Below are 8,435 nucleotides of genomic sequence, written 5' to 3' on the forward strand. Positions count from 1 at the left end.
AGGCTTTTGCATGGTTGGTAAGGATGGCTACCCCTGTAATAAGTCATAGCTTTCTCAAAATTAATGTTCAGGCTTCATTTATGGCAGCACTGACGTCGGGGGTGCAGGGGAAGGAAAAAAGCCAACGTTGTGCGTCCTTCGACTCAAAGAAGATCAAACAAAACCTTCTTCGAGACGAATTAAACTGTGGAGATAAAGGACCCTTCGTCCCTTTCATCGAGATGAAGCTTCATCTATGCTCCACTTACGACTTCAAGTGTTGAAGGGTGGTTGAAGATCATCTCGTCATTCAAGTTGACTAACCCTCCCTAGATGTCTTTCAAATAATTTATGTAATTTTTGTCGGAAGACAGGGCCCAAGCCCACGGGACCAAAGAGGGCCCACATATCAAAGTGTATGTAAAGATGGGCCCAAACCCATTAGACCAAGGAAGATCCATGGATCCAAGAGGAAAAGAAAGACGGGCTCAAGGCCTATAGATCAATGAGAAGGCCCATCGGCCCACATTTATTTGATAGCAAGACGGTAAATAAAGGGTAATCTCATATAGACAGCAGTGATATAATTAAGTTAAAGTTCCAGGGTTAAAACCCTAAACCCCAAACCCTAAGTTCAGAGGTATTATTGTAATATAATAGTTTTATATATCTATAAATAGTGCTTAAGGGGAGGGTAATGAAGAATCAATTCCATAACTCTTCTTCATCCCATTTTTTTCCCAATAAGTTTTTTTCCTTTTTTTCTCCACGAACTAAATTCATGGAATCATGAAAATTAACAATTTTTATATAAAACATTCCAAATAATTGTCTCGTATCATATCTATAATGTTAATTAGTCGGTAGCATTTTTCATTTTTCTTCATATGTTTCTAAGTTACCATGATTTTACATCCATTTCATAATGTATTCCAAGATACGTTTCCGTATCCTTAAATTCCGATATTTCGCGTTTCCACGACATTACGAACCTTGGGCATAAAGCCGCCGTTAATAAAAAGCTGTGTAGTAACCCCATAGTGCTTTTGGAGAAGGAGATGGATGCTGCAAAATCGATTCATCACAGTGTTTCTGAGATCCAAAACGATGCTCTACGGTTCGGATTACAAGGCGTAAAAAGCTATATTCTCGCCTCTCACCCTCTTCAGTCTTTCCGTGAATCGGTAGTTTTTCGACGATTAATTTTGTTTCAAGATCTTTTCCCCTCATTGTCTTCAGAGGTCCTTATACATATGTTCTTTAATATTTTTAGTACGATTTTTATTTTTTATTTTTCTAGTATTGATTTTCCCAACACTTAAACCCTAATCTCTGTTTCTTTTATTCGTCACTATATTATTATTTTTAAATTTTTCAGCAAAGGAAGAGCGATGCAGTAACGCAGCGGAGGTTTCTTGAAGCCACTTATGGATCAGCTATGCCTTTAAGAACCGATCTGGACACTCAAATACTTTCAAGGTTTGTCTATGAATTGGAACTGATGCTTTTGAAACATTATTTGTTACATTACCTGAGTTGTTCAACTAAATAGGTTTCAGTTGTCTAGAAGATGAACGGGTAATCGTGTTGAAATGAATTTAGACGGCTAGAAGCGTGAAAACAGTTGTACCTTTTAGCTGGCAGACTCTATAATGGTTATCTAGGGATGAGTACAGATCGTGTATTGGAGAGTGCTTGTGATGCATGTCCTACAACAGTTTGTCTTGACCTCTAACTAGTGGATCTATCTTAAAATAAACAGCTTCTATTGTTTGCCTGCTAAGGATGCTGATGACCCATCTCATAAATATGGCTGACCACATCTTACTGCATATTTATGTCAGATGATGTTGGTAATTGCTCCCAGGAATGTAACTGGGGGTCAGGTGATGGACCAGCATCTTACCCGTTTATAGTTGTCTTTCTTACTAACTGGTATTTATATGTGATTGTCCTGATGGGAGTGAAATTAAGTAAAATAAATTACTTTACTTAGAAATCTGTTATTCCATTTCGGTTTTAAAAAACACAGCAGTTATTTTGTTTTATCCTGTGAAGGTATTAATCACTTGCGGATGCTTGTAATATTCTGTGGTCTACCTCCTTCACATGATCAATAAGAGGGAGGACAGTTAGTTCATGTATACCTTTGATTTAGGAGTTCGTAGCAGCATTAGCTGATGTCTTCCAAAGTTATCTAGTGGAAGGGGGATTAGTTTTTCGCCTTGATCCACTTTTCTGATGTTTCTATTTTTCAGGATATATGTTTTGGTGCGTTCATCTCTCTCTCTCTCTCTCTCTCTCTCTCCTAATTGTACCTAATTTTAATTCAAGTGCTCTACATGCTGAAGCAGCTGAGGAGCCGCATAGGTTGACATATACGACTTGGGGACCTTTGAAAACCGCAAGGTCGCAATGCGATTTAGCCCACTTGGTGTTAAGTCGACAGGAATAGGGTCAAACCCCGAATAGTATTAGGTAGCAGCAACAGTCATGTTGGGCCTATCAGAGACTATTAATAACTGTTGTGTCAAAATCTCGCATGAGATTAAATTGAGTATATCGGCTGGAAACCCAAGGGCTATTGGTTCGAAAGAGCTTTCAAGAGGCTCGACCAACTGGTTTAACAATGCTACAAACTCAGTTTCCCATTCAAATGGGAACAATCCATGCTAAGAATGTTTTATACCAACATAATATCGTTATTGAATTGGTTAATGGTTATATCGGCTGGAATACCCGAGGCTGCAGGGCTATTGGTCCGAAGAGACTCACTTGCCGAAAGAGTCGTTGCCACTGGATTAACAACGCCACGTAACCAACTGCCCATTCTAAAACGATATTATTAGACGAACTTAAAGCCAACTTAGTGTTAATCACGCAAGAATAGGGTCAAAACTTGAATAGTGTTAAGTAGAAGTAGAAGCCATGTTGGGCCTATCAGAGACTATTAGTAATTGTTGCGTCAAAATCTCGCATGAGATTAAATTGAGTATGTTGGCTGGATACCCGAGGGCTATTGGTTCGAAAGAGTTTTCAAGGGGCTCGATCAACTGGTTTAAAAATGCTACAAACTCAATTTCCCATTCAAATGGGAACAGTCCATGTTAAGAATGTTTTATAGCAACATAATATTGTTATCGAATTGGTTGATGGTTATATCGGCTGGAATACCCGAGGCTGCAGGGCTATTGGTCCGAAGAGACTCACTCGCCGAAAGAGTCGTTGCCACTGGTTTAACAACGCCACGTAACCAACTGCCCATTCTAAAACGATATTATTAGAAGAACTTAAAGCCAACTTAGTGTTAATCTGGCAAGAATAGGGTCAAAACTTGAATAGTGTTTAGTAGAAGTAGAAGCCATGTTGGGCCTATCAGAGACTATTAATAACTGTTGTGTCAAAATCTCGCATGAGATTAAATTGAGTATGCCGGCTGGATACCCGAGGGCTATTGGTTCGAAAGAGCGTTCAAGAGGCTCGATCAACTGGTTTAACAATGCTACAAACTCAATTTCCCATTCAAATGGGAACAGTCCCTGTTAATAATGTTTTATAGCTACATAATATTGTTATCGAATTGGTTAATGGTTATATCGGCTGGAATACCCGAGGCTGCAGGGCTATTGGTCCGAAGAGACTCACTCGCCGAAAGAGTCGTTGCCACTGGTTTAACAACGCCAAGTAACCAACTGCCCATTCTAAAACGATATTATTAGACGAACTTAAAGCCAACTTAGTGTTAATCTGGCAAGAATAGGGTCAAAACTTGAATAGTGTTAGGTAGAAGTAGAAGCCATGTTGGGCCTATCAGAGACTATTAGTAACTGTTGTGTCAAAATCTCGCATGTGATTAAATTGAGTATGTCGGCTGGATACCCGAGGGCTATTGGTTCGAAAGAGCTTTCAAGGGGCTCGATCAACTGGTTTAAAAATGCTACAAACTCAATTTCCCATTCAAATGGGAACAGTCCATGTTAAGAATGTTTTATAGCAACATAATATTGTTGTCGAATTGGTTGATGGTTATATCGGCTGGAATACCCGAGGCTGCAGGGCTATTGGTCCGAAGAGACTCACTCGCCGAAAGAGTCGTTGCCACTGGTTTAACAACGCCACGTAACCAACTGGCCATTCTAAAATGATATTATTAGACGGACTTAATGCCAACTTAGTGTTAAGCCGATAAGAATAGGGTCAAAACCTGAATAGTGTTAAGTAGAAGCATAACCCATGTTGGGCCTATCAGAGACTATTTGTAACTGTTGTGTCAAAATCTCCCATGATATTAAATTGAGTATGTCGGCTGGATACCCGAGGGCTATTGGTTCGAAAGAGCTTTCAAGAGGCTCGATCAACTGGTTTAACAATGCTACAAACTCAATTTCCCATTCAAATGGGAACAGTCCATGTTAATAATGTTTTATAGCAACATAATATTGTTATCGAATTGGTTAATGGTTATATCGGCTGGAATACCCGAGGCTGCAGGGCTATTGGTCCGAAGAGACTCACTCGCCGAAAGAGTCGTTGCCACTGGTTTAACAACGCCACGTAACCAACTGCCCATTCTAAAACGATATTATTAGACGAACTTAAAGCCAACTTAGTGTTAATCTGGCAAGAATAGGGTCAAAACTTGAATAGTGTTAAGTAGAAGTAGAAGCCATGTTGGGCCTATCAGAGACTATTAGTAACTGTTGGGTCAAAATCTCGCATGAGATTAAATTGAGTATGTCGGCTGGATACCCGAGGGCTATTGGTTCGAAAGAGCGTTCAAGAGGCTTGATCAACTGTTTTAACAATGCTACAAACTCAATTTCCCATTCAAATGAGAACAGTCCCTGTTAATAATGTTTTATAGCTACATAATATTGTTATCGAATTGGTTAATGGTTATATCGGCTGGAATACCCGAGGCTGCAGGGCTATTGGTCCGAAGAGACTCACTCGCCGAAAGAGTCGTTGCCACTGGTTTAACAACGCCACGTAACCAACTCGCCATTCTAAAATGATATTATTAGACGGACTTAAAGCCAACTTAGTGTTAAGCCGATAAGAATAGGGTCAAAACTTGAACAGTGTTAAGTAGAAGTAGAAGCCATGTTGGGCCTATCAGAGACTATTAGTAATTGTTGCGTCAAAATCTCGCATGAGATTAAATTGAGTATGTTGGCTGGATACCCGAGGGCTATTGGTTCGAAAGAGTTTTCAAGGGGCTCGATCAACTGGTTTAAAAATGCTACAAACTCAATTTCCCATTCAAATGGGAACAGTCCATGTTAAGAATGTTTTATAGCAACATAATATTGTTATCGAATTGGTTGATGGTTATATCGGCTGGAATACCCGAGGCTGCAGGGCTATTGGTCCGAAGAGACTCACTCGCCGAAAGAGTCGTTGCCACTGTTTTAACAACGCCATGTAACCAACTGCCCATTCTAAAACGATATTATTAGAAGAACTTAAAGCCAACATAGTGTTAATCTGGCAAGAATAGGGTCAAAACTTGAATAGTGTTAAGTAGAAGTAGAAGCCATGTTGGGCCTATCAGAGACTATTAGTAACTGTTGTGTCAAAATCTCGCATCAAATTAAATTGAGTATGTCGGCTGGATACCCGAGGGCTATTGGTTCGAAAGAGCTTTCACGAGGCTCGATCAACTGGTTTAACAATGCTACAAACTCAATTTCCCATTCAAATGGGAACAGTCCATGTTAATAATGTTTTATAGCAACATAATATTGTTATCGAATTGGTTAATGGTTATATCGGCTGGAATACCCGAGGCTGCAGGGCTATTGGTCCGAAGAGACTCACTCGCCGAAAGAGTCGTTGCCACTGGTTTAACAACGCCACGTAACCAACTGCCCATTCTAAAACGATATTATTAGACGAACTTAAAGCCAACTTAGTGTTAATCTGGCAAGAATAGGGTCAAAATTTGAATTGTGTTTAGTAGAAGTAGAAGCCATGTTGGGCCTATCAGAGACTATTAGTAACTGTTGTGTCAAAATCTCGCACGAGATTAAATTGAGTATGTCGGTGGATACCCGTGGGCTATTGGTTCGAAAGAGCTTTCAAGAGGCTCGATCAACTGGCTTAACAATGCTACAAACTCAATTTCCCATTCAAATGGGAACAGTCCATGTTAATAATGTTTTATAGCAACATAATATTGTTATCGAATTGGTTAATGGTTATATCGGCTGGAATACCCGAGGCTGCAGGGCTATTGGTCCGAAGAGACTCACTCGCCGAAAGAGTCGTTGCCACTGGTTTAACAACGCCACGTAACCAACTGCCCATTCTAAAACGATATTATTAGACGAACTTAAAGCCAACTTAGCGTTAATCTGGCAAGAATAGGGTCAAAACTTGAATAGTGTTAAGTAGAAGTAGAAGCCACGTTGGGCCTATCAGAGACTATTAGTAACTGTTGTGTCAAAATCTCGCATGAGATTAAATTGAGTATGTCGGCTGGATACCCGAGGGCTATTGGTTCGAAGAGCGTTCAAGAGGCTCGATCAACTGGTTTAACAATGCTACAAACTCAATTTCCCATTCAAATGGGAACAGTCCCTGTTAATAATGTTTTATAGCTATATAATATTGTTATAGAATTGGTTAATGGTTATATCGGCTGGAATACCCGAGGCTGCAGGGCTATTGGTCCGAAGAGACTCACTCGCCGAAAGAGTCGTTGCCACTGGTTTAACAACGCCACGTAACCAACTGCCCATTCTAAAACGATATTATTAGACGAACTTAAAGCCAACTTAGTGTTAATCTGGCAAGAATAGGGTCAAAACTTGAATAGTGTTAGGTAGAAGTAGAAGCCATGTTGGGCCTATCAGAGACTATTAGTAACTGTTGTGTCAAAATCTCGCATGTGATTAAATTGAGTATGTCGGCTGGATACCTGAGGGCTATTGGTTCGAAAGAGCTTTCAAGGGGCTCGATCAACTGGTTTAAAAATGCTACAGACTCAATTTCCCATTCAAATGAGAACAGTCCCTATTAATAATGTTTTATAGCAACATAATATTGTTATCGAATTGGTTAATGGTTATATCGGCTGGAATACCCGAGGCTGCAGGGCTATTGGTCCGAAGAGACTCACTCGCCGAAAGAGTCGTTGCCACTGGTTTAACAACGCCACGTAACCAACTGCCCATTCTAAAACGATATTATTAGACGAACTTAAAGCCAACTTAGTGTTAATCTGGCAAGAATAGGTCAAAACTTGAATAGTGTTAAGTAGAAGTAGAAGCCATGTTGTGCCTATCAGAGACTATTAGTAACTGTTGTGTCAAAATATCGCATGAGATTAAATTGAGTATGTCGGCTGGATACCCGAGGGCTATTGGTTCGAAAGAGCTTTCAAGAGGCTCGATCAACTGGTTTAACAATGCTACAAACTCAATTTCCCATTCAAATGGGAACAGTCCATGTTAATAATGTTTTATAACAACATAATATTGTTATCGAATTGGTTAATGGTTATATCGGCTGGAATACCCGAGGCTGCAGGGCTATTGGTCCGAAGAGACTCACTCGCCGAAAGAGTCGTTGCCACTGGTTTAACAACGCCACGTAACCAACTGGCCATTCTAAAACGATATTATTAGACGAACTTAAAGCCAACTTAGTGTTAATCTGGCAAGAATAGGGTCAAAACTTGAATAGTGTTAAGTAGAAGTAGAAGCCACGTTGGGCCTATCAGAGACTATTAGTAACTGTTGTGTCAAAATCTCGCATGAGATTAAATTGAGTATGTCGGCTGGATACCCGAGGGCTATTGGTTCGAAGAGCGTTCAAGAGGCTCGATCAACTGGTTTAACAATGCTACAAACTCAATTTCCCATTCAAATGGGAACAGTCCCTGTTAATAATGTTTTATAGCTATATAATATTGTTATAGAATTGGTTAATGGTTATATCGGCTGGAATACCCGAGGCTGCAGGGCTATTGGTCCGAAGAGACTCACTCGCCGAAAGAGTCGTTGCCACTGGTTTAACAACGCCACGTAACCAACTGCCCATTCTAAAACGATATTATTAGACGAACTTAAAGCCAACTTAGTGTTAATCTGGCAAGAATAGGGTCAAAACTTGAATAGTGTTAGGTAGAAGTAGAAGCCATGTTGGGCCTATCAGAGACTATTAGTAACTGTTGTGTCAAAATCTCGCATGTGATTAAATTGAGTATGTCGGCTGGATACCTGAGGGCTATTGGTTCGAAAGAGCTTTCAAGAGGCTCGATCAACTGGCTTAACAATGCTACAAACTCAATTTCCCATTCAAATGGGAACAGTCCATGTTAATAATGTTTTATAGCAACATAATATTGTTATCGAATTGGTTAATGGTTATATCGGCTGGAATACCCGAGGCTGCAGGGCTATTGGTCCGAAGAGACTCACTCGCCGAAAGAGTCGTTGCCACTGGTTTAA

The sequence above is a fragment of the Aristolochia californica genome, unplaced genomic scaffold, assembly GCF_029961685.1.
Source record: "Aristolochia californica isolate CCGP_79_NKW_82.1479 unplaced genomic scaffold, dmAriCali1.0.hap1 SCAF_11, whole genome shotgun sequence".
NCBI lineage: Eukaryota > Viridiplantae > Streptophyta > Magnoliopsida > Piperales > Aristolochiaceae > Aristolochia > Aristolochia californica.